The following is a 13,143-nucleotide window of genomic DNA, read 5'->3' as shown; positions in this document are numbered from 1 at the left end:
CTGGGAATTTGGATTTTTCGAAGCTGCCACACATGGGGTCAACACCTTCTCTGTCCTGTCTTCACTCTCTGGTTTGCTGAAGCCATAGTATTAAATTTAAATGTGTGGTTGCAACTCTCCAGAGCTGTTAAATGGCAGGAGGGCTGTTTTCCTGAATATTAGAGGGAGAGAGTTGCAGTGTAAGGAGGAAGGTGAGGGAAAGCACTGAGTCTCAATGAATGTGCTGCTGAGATTAATGCTTGGCTGCCTTAATAGTAATTAAGGCCAAAGTTATAGCCTGGCAAATGCCAGGTGTTCTTACTCAAGTGCTCCTGGGTGCTCCAGAGGGCAGATTTTCCTGAAGACACCACATAAAACTTCTAAGGAATAGCTACTTTGCACGAAAATCCAGGTTGCTATTATGTTTATCATTACTATTATTCCAATCCAAATACTAACCCAATTCAAGCACACTGAAATGTTTGTCCTCATGGCACCTGCACAGGGACTGGGTGTTTGTCTTTCTTGATTTCAAGGGCCATATTTGAAGTACTTAAACAAGCAAACAAAAACAAAGGTTGCACTTTGGCATAAATTTATGAGTTCATCCATGGGATTTTGAAGGAAATACAGTGGTACCTCGGGTTAAGAACTTAATTCATTCTGGAGGTCCGTTCTTAACCTGAAACTGTTCTTAACCTGAGGTACCACTTTGGCTAATGGAGCTTCCTGCTGCTGCCGCATGATTTCTGTTCTCATCCTGAAGCAAAGTTCTTAACTTTAGGTACTATTTCTGGGTTGGCAGACTCTATAACCTGAAGCGTCTGTAACCTGAAGTGTCTGTAACCCGAGGTACCAATGTAATAATAATAATAAATGTTTCAATAAGTCACAAAACAGAGGACATTACTGTAGTGTAATGTAGTGGCACTGTGGTTTAAACCACTGAGCCTCTTGGGCTTGCCGATGAGAAAGTTGACGGTTCAGATCCCCATGTTGGGGTGAGATCCTGTTGCTCTGTCCCAGCTCCTGCCAAGCTAGCATTTTGAAAGCACACCAGTGCAAGTAGATAAACAGGTACCGCTGTGCCAGGAAGGTAAATGGCGTTTCCGTGCGCTCTGGTTTCCATCACGGTGTCCCATTGCACCAGAAGCAGTTTAGTCCTCCTGGCCACATGACCTGGAAAGCTGTCTGTGGACAAACCCTGGCTCCCTCGGCCTGAAAGCGAGATGAGCGTCACAACCCCATAGTGGTCTTTGACGGGACTTAACCATCCAGGGGTTTCTTTCTTTTTCCAAAACTGAAATCTACACTGAAAGGGCACAGATTTCCCAACATTTCACACGTCCAAGCTGCTGTGATGAGGGAACTGAAAGCAGTACGAAAAGAGGACTTCTCCAGAAGTTTCCAACAGTTCTATGAATGTTGTCAATGGTGCATTGTATCAGAGAAGGCCTCCTCTGAAGGCCTGTAAGGTATGTATGTTTGAATATTTCTCGCTGTCCGATTTCTGTGACCATTCACCAAACTTTCCAGTCACACCTTGTGTATATATGATTCAGAGGTGATATGATAGCCATCTCCAAATACCTGAACAAACAGAGAGAATTACAGTGGAACCTCGGGTTATGTACCATCCTCCTTACAAATGATCCGGGTAAGAAGCTCCGCTAACCCGGAAGTAGATGCCCCTAGTTGCTAACTTTGTCCCGGGATGTGAGTGAAAGTCATGCGCCAGTGGCGCGGCAGCAGTAGGAGGCCCCATTAGCGAAAGCGTGTCTCAGGTTAAGAAGGGTTTCAGCTTAAGAATGGACCTCTGGAATGAATGAAGTTCATAACCAGAGGTACCACTGTATGTAGCTGTGCTGGGCCCGGGGGTAACCCATGAAATGCAGTCCAGGACTGGTCCAGAATCCGAAGGCTGCGGTAGGAGTCAGTCCTACAGGGCCAAGGCAGGACACGAGGCAGGAAACCAGACAAGGACAGGTGCAGAATCCAGCATACAGCAATGTTGCTCCCACAACCTGGGGCAGGGTCTGACAGCCTTTTATCTTTGTCGGGGTAGTGGCCGGTCCTGATCCCCCGGCAACTCACCTCCCTGTTTCACCTGAAGTCAAGCACTCCTCCTGCGAGTACTCAGGTCTCTCCTTCTCTCAGACCTCAGTCTCTGCAGCTCGGGAGACATCGGTGGGTGACTAGACCCAGGGGCCGCCTCAGCCTCCCCTGACGCAACTGGTACTGGAGCAGCTGTAAGTGATGGCCCAGCTGAAGGCAACGAGGTCATCCCTGCAGCTGGAGCCAGGGCAGACTCAGGCCCCTGACTCAGCCCAGCTGGTGCTTGTTGCAGGGGAACCTGTGCAGACAGGGACTCTTCAGGATCAGGCCCCAGACTTGGTTCAGATGATGCCTGAGGCAGAGGATCCGGTGCAGACTGAGTCTCCTCGGGTTCCGAGTCCGAGTCCGAGTCCCAGGCCATCACAGTAGCTTGATGCTGTTGTATGGGGAAAAAACCCATTCTTCACCTTCAAACAGAGGCAGTTTTGAGGTGGAACAAACAGTGTGGTGGCACTGAGTGCCATGCTTCAGGGGCAACCGCATCAATGTTGTGTAACAGAGCGCAAGAGGCAGGGGGTGACAAATGTTAGGGTCACACAAGGCGCTAGTGAAATCCGAGAGCCCCAAATTGCCCACTTCTCCAAATGAGCATCTATAATCTGCAGGACAGGGAGTACTGTAAAGAATGACCCTGAAAATTAACAGCTAATACAAATGATCTCTAACTTAATGACCTCTGGCTGATGAAATGTCCCAATTATCCCTGTAATATTCTCCAATGAAAGGGTGGAATCCGCAATGAGATTAGGAAGGGGCGTATGATCACAAAACACGAAAGGCTGGCAAATGTGGCCATTTGGCTTATGAAACGTATAATGAATGTCTTGGGCCACCGCATACCCCTCAGGCTCCCAGTGAGATCTTTATAAAAGCTTTCAGCATTACTCAGATCTTTCCAGCAGCTTCTCTCACCTCCTCTTGACTTCTCAACATCAGCTATTGCCGGTAAGTTGGATTTATATATTTAAAGGAAGGGGCCTGGAACTATTTCTACACTGGCTTCTCTTGACTCGTTTTCCCAACCTTCTCTTCTCCACATTTCCACACCTGTTTGCTTTAAATGCAAGAAAAATGTCTTCATGAAAATTTGTTAGCATTTTAGTACAAATTTCTTCCAAAACACACATTTTTGTATGTACCGTATTTTTCGCCCTATAGGACGCACTTTTTCCCCTCCAGAAATGAAGGAGAAATGTGTGTGCATCCTATGGGGCGAATGCAGGCTTTTGCTGAAGCCTGGAGAGCGAGAGGGGTCAGTGTGCCCCAAAAAACTAGGTGCGCCCTATAGGGCGAAAAATATGGTAAATTTCCCCAATATATGAAAACAATCCTTTAATGTCATGCATTTGCGTGTTGTTTTCAGGAATATGTGCATTTTTGAAAGATGGATGTATAACAGTTCGTGTGTTGTTCTGACAAGTGCAAATTCGGTAGACTTGCCTTTAGCTATGTTGCCAAGCGGGCCTTGATCTGCAAGCGAGGCAGAGAGCTTGACATCTCTTTTTGTGCCAAGTTACCCAAGCAGTCCTGACCCAAAATGAGCTTTAAGCTCTCCACCTTGCATACACCGAACTCGTGCAATTTCAACCAGTCTGCTTTCAACTGCTTGTGGCTGAAATCGCGCAAGTTAAACGTGTGTAAGATGTGATCGCACTATATGAAAATTTTGCATTCTTTTAGATTCTAGTTTTAAATTTGAAATGGTTTTATTTCTAGTTTCAAAAAGATTTTGGTTTTATTCAGTCTGTTCTTCTTTCAGGCTCACCTGCATCCTCTCCAAAATGGTGTCCTGTTATTCTGGTCCATGCTGCACTGTTCCTTGTGGCCAGTCTTGCTGCACCCCATCCTACACAGTTCCACTCTGTGGCCATCCCTGTGGGGTCCAGTCATGCAGTGTCCCATCCTGCACCACCCCATGTGGGCACATCTATCCAGTTAGCAGCTGCCAGTCCTCATGTGTCCCATCCTGCTCCATTCCATGTGGACCTGTCCATCAGACCATCAGCTGCCAGCCTTCCCATGTCCAGTCCTGTGCCGTTCCATGTGGGCCCATCTATCCAGTAAGCAGCTGCCAGCCACAGTGTGTCCAGCCCAGTGTTGTCAAGTCTTGCAGTGTCCCATCCTGTGTTGTCCCTTGTGGACCCACCTATCCAGTTAGCAGCTGCCAGCCATCCTGTTCCATTCCATGTGGACCTGTCCATCAGATCATCAGCTGCCAGCCTTCCCATGTCCAGTCCTGTGCCGTTCCATGTGGGCCCACCTATTCAGTTAGCAGCTGCCAACCCTGCAGTGTCCCAGTCTGCTCCGTTCCGTGTGGACCTGTCCATCAAGTGAGCATCTGCCATCAATCCTGCCTCCCATCCTGTGTCATTCCAAGTGGACCCATCTACCCAGTTAGCAGCTGCCAGCCCTGCTACACCCCAGCCAGTGCCCAATCCTGCATTCCTTGCTGTTCCCATTGTTAAAACGCCATGGGGCAGCTTCCCTGGTAGGCAATTACATCGGAAATTGAATATTATGGTACAGATTCGTGGCTAAGCGTATGTGTTGCATCCAAAGAAGTTCAACTCAGAGTAGACTCATTGAAAATATTGGACCTAAGTCCTGTCCATTATTTTCATTGATTTCACTCTGAGTGGGACTATCAAGGGATACAAGGGGTATCAAAAGTGCTGAGTTTTCACAGTTCTCTCTAAGGTCTACTCTAGTTTCTATGACTCCTTTGATAACTGGTGTTAACATTTTGCTTCTTGCTGGAAACAAATCCTTTTCTGGCTGTGATGCGAGTTCTGTTCAGCAGGAGTCCAGGTGACTTTTTTTAAAAAACCAACCCTCCCTTCAAAAGAACAATGGCTGCATTCTCACAACACTAGATATAGGAAACATTGCTCATCCTTGCAAAGTTCCTTTCATGTCATTGTTCCACCCATCTAATGGCTACCCTTGGTATCTTTAAGAATATTTTCAGGGTAGATCCATTGAAATTAACAGACATGATTAACCTAAGACCGTTATTTCCAATGGATCTACTCAGAGGCTACCCATAGTGTAAGTCCAGTAATTCATTTGACTTAAGATGTAGCTGCAAATTTGTGTGCATCCCCCCTCCGAAAGAAAAATCAGACCACTCAGACCAATCAGTGACTAATTTGACGATGAAATTTGAACTGCATACAAAGACTATCTATGTCATAATTGGCTTCAGTGGCCAAGGGTAGGGAGTACAAGGACCCCAATTCTATTCTCATTTTCCTTAGCTTTGAGCAATCTTTAGTTATATGTTCTTTTAACAATTTTCTGATGCATTCATTGAAAACAAAACAACTGTTCGTTTTTCTGCTTGGTGGTCTGTTGAAACTGAAAGTATATTCAACCTATTTTCTCCATGTTTCTCTTTCAATAAAATCTATTGTATTGCATGGAAATATTTGACTACTGGGCTTATTTTCTAAATTCATCCAAGGACAGAAGAAGAGCCAGTGGCCCATTCAGTCCAGCAACTCGTTCTCAAATTAGCCAACAAGAAGTCAAAATTAGCCAGTGGGAAACCTCCAGGCAAGATTCCTTGAATTTGTCCAAGCCTCTCTTAAAGCCATCCAAGTTAGTGACCATCACTGCCTTCTGTGTGAGAGAGTTTCATTGTTTAACCACACACTGCATGAAGGAACACTCTCTTTTATCTGCCCTGAACCAAAGAATGCCACTTTCTGTTTTCTGCACAAAATACCCAAGTCCTGCCATTGGGAATAAATTGGGGTCCCCCCCCCGTTGGAACCTTGATTCCCTTCCTCCTTCTTCTTCTCCTTCTTTCTCAAGGCTTCTGTGCCACTCAGTTATGAAAGTTTTCTGGGCAGCTCATAACATACCAAATACTGAGATCAGGTTCTTAAACTTTATAAAGCTAATGCAACATAAAACCAGCAAAAGGTGGATAGCATGAGTTCAACAATGGTCACGGCAGCATCAAAAGTGTTGCAGATCTTAACATCCTAAAAATATACAGAGGGTCTGTACTAAAAAAAATTGTTAATCATGTGCACACATCTGCTAACCCAAGTGGCTGGCTTAAACAAGTTATGGGGTTTCTTTTTCTCAGACACATAAGACGAGCCCTGCAGGATCAGACCATAAGCTGATCTAGTCCAGCATTCTGTTCTCATTGTGGTAAAGGCAAAGGACCCCTGGATGATTAAGTCAAGTCAAATTCAACTATGGGGTGCAGCGCTCATCTCTGCTTTCAGGCCAAGGGAGCTGGCATTTGTCCACAGACAGTTTTCTGGGTCATGTGGCCAGCAGGACTAAACCGCTTCTGGTGCAACGGGACACTGTGACGGAAACCAAAGTTCACCCCATCATGGGGATTCGAACCGCCAACATTCTGATCAGCAAGCCCAAGAGGCTCAGTGGTTTAGCCCACAGTGGTGCCACTTTCTCATGCACACAAGACAACTCTGGGAAACCCACATGCAGAAGCTGAATCACTCTCCTGTTTGTGATCTTTAGCAACTGGTATGCAGAGGCCTTTTGCCCCTGATTCCGGAGTTATCCGAAAGGAACCATTTTGACTACTCTGCTGCATTGGCTGCCATTTTGTTTTCAGTCCCAATTTTAGAAAATATTTTAGAAAGCCTGAGACATGTTGGCAACTGAGGCGAACCACAAAACGTTGCCTCCTTCTATTTAACCTGACTAGTAGCAGTGGCAGAGGAAGCCTCTTGGGCACCTGGGGCAGGGCAAACCACCCATAGAGGCAGGACAGGGTGCATGGCACCCATAGGAACGGGACGGGCAGTGCCCATAAGGACGGGATGGGGCACATCACACCCATAGGGACAGGGCGTGCCATGGGGCCTCAGCTGCCCTACAGTTGGGGGAGAGGCAGTGGGCAGACAGTGTGGAGTCTGCAGGCACCAGAGACACATGGTTTGGGCACACGGCAGGCCCCGCAGTTGGCGCCACCCGCCATTTTGTCACCCCCCTCAGTGGGGACACCCAGGGCAGACTGCACCTACTGCACCCACCCCCCTTGCTATAGTCTTGTGAGCACTTATCAACTGTGGCTCCAGCATGCCTCTTCTGGGGAGGTTGACCAGCAGCATGGCTCCATCAATCCAGGAATATGGTCCAGACCACCACCTCTAGCACTTAGGACAGGGAGGTCTAACCAGACACACTGACTCCGGAAAGATGCTGGGGGGGGGGTTGACGTTGTGCGTGGCATCATGACATCAGAACGTTGCGTCCTGGCATCACACGTGGTGTCACGATGTCATGCAACACTGTCGCACATGACATCCAGGTGTCACGTGGCAGCTTGGCTTCCACGGGCGGTGGATCCTCCACCTCCTCCTTCTCCTGCCACAGCCATGGTCCAGGGGCTGCATCCTCTCCACAGCAGCAGCAGAGGGAGGAGAAGGAGCCACCACATACCCAGCTCATGTGACTACGCAAAGACCAGATGTTGCAAACAATCGTGCCGTGTCCAGGCATCATACGCAACAGCAACACATCTGGGCATCGTGCCCAGATGAGCATTGAGGGGGACAGACCCCACTAACAAATACTGGGGGGCTCAGAGGGGTTCAGCCCCCAGGAATCAGCACTTTACAGACCAAGTGGGACACAGTAGTCCTTTGACACTGAAATAAATTTCCATATTGTAAATTAAGGTTAGTGTTATTGAATAAACAGCATTAATATATATATATTGTGTGTGTGTGTGCGTGTGTAAATAATTATGCAGTTAAATACACCATTAATATATTTAGCATATTTATTCATTAAACAAAATCTAATACACAAACAGATGTATGCGCCTTTGATGGTAGAGGGTAAAGGGACCCCCGACCGTTAGGTCCAGTTGTGGACGACTCTGGGGTTGCGGCGCTCATCTCGCTTTGTTGACCAAGGGAGCCGGTGTTTGTCTGCAGACAGTTTTTCCGGGTCATGTGGCCAGCATGACTAAGCCGCTTCTGGCGAACCAGAGCAGTGCACGGAAACGCCGTTTACCTTCCCGCCCCAGCAGTACCTATTTATCTACTTGCACTTTGACGTGCTTTCGAACTGCTAGGTTGGCAGGAGCAGAGACCGAACAACGGGAGCTCACCCCATCGCGGGGATTCGAACCACCGACTTTCTGATCGGCAAGTCCTAGGCTCTGTGGTTTAGACCACAGCACCACCCGCGTCCCTTTGTTAACAATGCTGACATCATCATCATCATCATCATCATCATATAGAATGTTTCTAAAACCCAGCCAGATGGGTGGGGTGTAAATAAGAATGTATTATTATTATTATTATTATTATTATTATTATTATTATTATTATTATTTTGTTTATTATTAGATGGAGGGAGTCCACATTTTTCAGCTTTGTTTGCCTTGGTACTCTGTGCAGCATTGATACAGACTGAAGAGTTGGAAGGAAAACTGTCCGCTGCCTTATAGTGAGCCAGATCCTTAGTCCATCTTGCTATTTTCTAGCTCAGTATCATTCAACAATTGTTTCTAATGGTGCCTTTTAATGATGTAACCAACACTGGGACCTTATGGTGAAAGGTGGGTGATAAATAAATACGTAAATAAATACTTTGGCCACCTCATGAGAAGAGAAGACTCCCTGGAAAAGACCCTGATGTTGGGAAAGATGGAGGGCACAAGGAGAAGGGGACGGCAGAGGATGAGATGGTTGGATGGTGTTCTTGAAGCTACCAGCATGAGTTTGATCAAACTGCGGGAGGCAGTGGAGGACAGAAGTGCCTGGGGTGCTCTGGTCCATGGGGTCACGAAGAGTTGGACACGACTAAACGACTAAACAACAACAACAAAATAACTAATCTACTCTGACTGGTGGTGGCTCTCCAGAGTTCCAGGTGGAGTTCTCTGCCAGCCCTACTTAGGCCTTCCATGGACCAAACCTGGGACCTCCACTTAGCTGAGGCACCTTCATCTATCTTCCTCTCCAGGAGACTTTTCTGGCTGAGTTCTGCTTTTGAGCGTTTAAACCTAGCAAGGTAGAAAGGCTGCAAATCCCGCAGGTGATATTGCACTGGTCTGACTTTTAATCAACGTGGAGTATTTCCCCCTGGCCCTACAAAACTGCTGGGATTTGGGGGGAAGGATTTATCCCATTAAATTAAAGGGATTTATCTACCTGTCCAACCGGTTGGCTGCGATCAACAGGTAAATCACCGGGGTGATCCTCGTAGATCGTGGGTAGATCGCGGGATCATGACTCAACAACCCTGGGCACTCCCCCCTAAAAAACACACACTCCTCCTCTCTCCAGTGACAATGGGTTGATCACTGGCAGGTTTTTTTATATATATACTGGGAGTAGATCACATTCTCTTGTGAGTTGGACATGCCTCAGCTACACCATTCCCTATGGAAATGAATGGAGATTTCCCATTTTAGCCATGCAGGGGACCAGAATCCTTAGGGGAAACAGGGTTGTTATTGGTGGAAGACGTTTTCCAGCCACGACACTTTTCCCCACCTCAACCCTACAAAGTATGTTCCCTTACTGTACCCATTGCTGCAATCATTCTGAAAATGAGCAGTCTCCATTCCTTTTAAAAGACATGACCGTGCCTTCACGGTCCAGTTCTGGGGTGGGTGGAATGAAAGAAAAAGTATCTGCCTACAATCTGGCAGGTTGAAACCACTCTTGCCTTCAAAGGAAACAGAATATTAAATCGACGTTTTCAAATATGTGCCATTTATGCAGGGAAAGTCCACCTATTCCTGATGATGTAATTGGGATTATTTTATTTTAATTTTATATATATATATAAATAAAAATGTGAGTGTAAATAAAGCACTACGGGAGACTTCCTTTTGAGGAAGCTCAATGATAGAGCATGTTTAGGGAAGTTTTTAATGTTTGATGTCCTATTGTGCTTTTAATTCTGTTGGGAACCACCCAGAGTGGCTTGGGAATTATTATTATTCAGGTATGCAGAAAATGTCACATTGAATTATTGGGGTCTCCAGACAGAGCTTGGAGAGACTGAATTTCTGGAGAGCTGCAGTCAGATGGACCAAGTCACATGGTCACATGGACCAAGGTCTGATTCAGCATTAGGCAGCTATCTCTATTCTTGTATTGCTGGGCTCCATCTCCCATCAGCCCCAGACATCATGGTCAATAGTCAGAGATGATGCAACTGTGGTACAGTAACACCTCTGCATTAACTATTTCTCAGACTTGGTAGACTCTGTTGTTGCTGAGTTTTTTAACAAAGGAATTAAAAGAGACCAGGAGACAAATCTTTCCTTGCATAGAGTAGACTTTATTGAGAAACAAGCATGAAGTGAACAGACCAAGACCATTTGCAGTTTTCAAGAAGATACCACGTAGAAAACAATGGAGAGACGGGAGCAGTGGGTGAACTGAATCTACTACTTGCAATGGGAATGCAGACAGAACTCCTTTGGCAGGGAAAACCGACCACAATGTGTCACACTTTCCTGGTTAAAGAGAGCCACCTTTAAAGCTAGCAAAGGGGTTTTTTCCAGAAAATAAAGGGTGAAAGAACATCAATGCAGGGACTGAGTCTCAAAGATGCTGTGCAGGCACAGAACCAACCTCAGCTAGAACTGTGAAAGCTTAGCATTTTTGGCACCTGTACCCTATACCCATAAGCTTAGCCATGAATCCGTACCATATTTTTTCCAATTCCCAACAGGATTGTGTACCGGGGGGTTGTCCCTTGACACTTTAGCAAGGAGAACCACAGGGATTGCAGATACTGATTGGGATGCAGGAAGAATGGCAGCTACTAGCTGGATAGATGGGCCCACTTGGAATGACACAGGATGGCAGGCACGATGAGATACAGGAAGAATGGCAGCTACTAACTGGGTAGATGGGACCACAGGGAATGACACAGGATGGAGAACAGGAAGACTGGCAGGAAGGTTGGATACACAGTGGAGCGATGGGTCCACATGGATAGGAGCAGGATTGATGGCAGGGTTGATGGCAGCTGCTAACTGGGTAGATGGGTCCACAGGGAATGACGCAGGATGGAGAACAGGAAGACTGGCAGGAAGGTTGGATACACAGTGGAGCGATGGGTCCACATGGATAGGAGCAGGGTTGATGGCAGCTGCTAACTGGGTAGATGGGTCCACAGGGAATGACACAGGATGGAGAACAGCAAGGCTGGCAGGAGCTAACTGGGTAGATGGGTCCACATGAGACGGCACAAGATGGGAGACAACAGGACACCATGTTGGAGAAGTCGAAGGTTAGCCTGGGACGAGATGTGAAGAACAAAAATGAATACGCCTATGCATGTGAGACTTACTCAGAGTTGACCCCTTGGAACCAAGGGCCATATTGAACTTAAGTCCATTCATTTCAACAGGTCTATGTCGAGCAGGACTTAGCTGGATGCAGTCCCAGATCTCCACCTTGGAAGACAGGCAAGTACAGTGGTACCTCAGGTTAAGTACTCAATTTGTTCCGGAGGTCGGTTCTTAACCTGAAACTGTTCTTAACCTGAAGCACCACTTTAGCTAATGGGGCCTCCTGCTGCAGCCTGATTTCTGTTCTCATCCTGAAGCAAAGTTCGTAACCCGAGGTACTATTTCTGGGTTAGCGGAGTCTGTAACCTGAAGCGTATGTAACCCGAGGTACCACTGTACATCTACAGAAAAAGCTGAGACATTGTCCTAGCACAAACTGGACCCAAGAGCTGGTGCTTCATTGGTTCATGAAGCTGCAGGTGTTGATCATTTATGGAAGGTAGAGGGACCTCATAAAATGACGGTCATTTTGAGAAGTGTAAGAGCAAGTAAACCTGTTTTACAAACACCACCGCAAAAAAGCACCTCACAATCTACAAGCTGTAAAGAAAGTTGAGTTAAATCCAACTTACCGGTGAGAGCTGATGAAGAGGAGAAGTCAAGAGGAGGCGAGAGAAGCTGTTGGATGTGTCAAGCAATGCTGAGAGCTTTTATACAGGTTTCAAAGAAGCCAGAAGGCATCTTTGGTCACAAGGACTATCATTTACTGTATTCCTCATAAGTCAAGGTGCTCCAATCACAGCCCTGTTTTGGTTTGTGATCACTGCCCCTTCTTAATCCTAGAAGTTTGGGTGTGCTTATTCCACTCTAATTTCTCCTTTCATTGAAGAATATTACAAGTCTAAGCACCACATAGCAGGTTAGTTTCCTTCAAGCAGACCATTAATTTTAAAGGTAGGTCACAATAGCTATTTTCTTCAGGACCATTTGGGCAACAAGGTCAACAGTATGGCTTCTGTTTCTTGTCTTTCAGATTTCTGGGGCTTCGTTTGGAGAAAATTGATTTGGTATGCATTTAAAACTGAATCTATCAAATCTACACTTTCCAAAACAAGATGGAAATTGAAACTTAGCCATTCTTTGAAATGTATAAAAGGTAAAGGTAAAGGGACGCCTGACAATTAGATCCAGTCGTGACCGGCTCTGAGGTTGCAGCACTCATCTCGCTTTACTGCTAGGTTGGCAGGAGCTGGGACCGAGCAACGGGAGCGCACCCCGTCGTGGGGATTCGAACCACCGAACTTCTGATCAGCAAGTCCTAGGCTCTGTGGTTTAACCCAAAGTGCCACCCGCGTCCCTTGAAATGTATGCTTATCTGAATTTTGTGGTGCAGTTCTCCCACTAAAGAATGATTGCGTTCAGAGAGCTCGAGGGTGGAATAACTTCATACCCTCCAACATTTCTCCTATCAAAATAGGGACAGCCTAAGTAAAAGTGGGACATTCCAGGATCAAATCAGAAGCCAGTACAGTCATACCTCAGGTTAAACATGCTTCAGGTTGAGCGTTTTCAGGTTATGCTCCGCGGTGACCCGGAAGTAGCGGAATGCGTTACTTCCAGGTTTCACCGCTCGTGCATTCGCAGACGCTCAAAATAACATCACGCCTGTAGTCGTGCAGTCACATGTTATGGTCTACTCAGGATGCGAACAGGGCTCCGGAACAGATCCTGTTCGCATCCAGAGGTACCACTGTACAGTTTCTCTAAATCAGGGACATCCCTGGAAATTAAAG

General features: G+C 46.5%; 1 long non-coding RNA gene across 1 annotated transcript; it reads right to left on the bottom strand.

Moving 5' to 3' along the window:
- Nucleotides 1-10,368: 10,368 nt before the first annotated feature.
- LOC310751534 lies at nt 10,369-12,031 on the bottom strand. The gene is made up of 2 exons (XR_014542595.1): nt 11,983-12,031; nt 10,369-11,355 (listed from the first exon to the last, which is right to left on the bottom strand). It is a non-coding gene; the product is annotated as an uncharacterized lncRNA (long non-coding RNA).
- Between the last annotated feature and the right edge of the window lie 1,112 nt (nt 12,032-13,143).

This window comes from Podarcis filfolensis (assembly GCF_964270895.1).
Source record: "Podarcis filfolensis genome assembly, chromosome: 16".
NCBI lineage: Eukaryota > Metazoa > Chordata > Lepidosauria > Squamata > Lacertidae > Podarcis > Podarcis filfolensis.
This window is presented reverse-complemented; position numbering and strand designations above follow the sequence as displayed.